Raw genomic sequence first — 887 nt, 5'->3', positions numbered from 1 at the left:
ATTTCTAAAATGTGATGCTATCAGTTTGTATAGAATGTATTTTTGTATTTTAAAATAACAAATTACTCATATAAATTAGCCCACATTTACCCGTTACAGTATTTTATATTTTGTTGACGTATTTTTGCCCTTCTCTGGTCTATTAGAGAAGGTTATAACAGTTTTTTTTTCACATGCAGCCATTTATTAGTTTATTTTACCCTTCACTCTGCTTCACGTCGTGTCTAACATTTTCACCCTTCTCCGCACCTGTACTTATCTTTAAGCTGCCATACGTCCTCGTAAGCATCAACACAAATCTGAATCGCACTTTTTATTTCCAAAACTCCCGGACGGCTCAGTAGACAAGTCGAAAGCCATATGCACATTGTGTAAAGCCAAATTAAAATATCACGAAGCACGTCAAGCTTGAGCTACCACCAACGAGCTAAGCATAGTACAGTTAATGTGACTCAGGTTGATGCTAAGTGGTGCAAAGTGTTAGTGCTAGTGTTACATCTAAATTACAATTGCTGTGGTGTTAAGAATAGGGAGAAAAAAGTGAGACAAAAGAAAAAGAGACTAGCTGTCCGGAGGATAATCAGTTGAGATTGTGTGTGTGTCTATATAAATTGTCGTATAACTTATGTTGTCAGTTCATTTAAGCCTGTTGTTGGTCTAGTTCTTGCAAATTTAAAGTTAGCTAGTGATTGTGTTTGTGTTCTTCACCTCTTAGCTAGGTTGCACCTGGCTGTTGAATTAATATAATTGAGATTGAACGCCCTTGCTCACGTTTGTATTTTAAGGGCCTTATTTACACGTTTAAGTAGTTCCTCTATTATGTAATTAATAGTGGGTTTATTGTTATTTGCTAGCATATATATATATATATATATATATATATATAT

Source organism: Etheostoma spectabile, chromosome 5 (assembly GCF_008692095.1).
Source record: "Etheostoma spectabile isolate EspeVRDwgs_2016 chromosome 5, UIUC_Espe_1.0, whole genome shotgun sequence".
NCBI classification, from domain to species: Eukaryota; Metazoa; Chordata; class Actinopteri; order Perciformes; family Percidae; genus Etheostoma; species Etheostoma spectabile.
The sequence above is the reverse complement of the archived record's forward strand: the minus strand, read 5'-3'. Positions refer to the sequence as shown.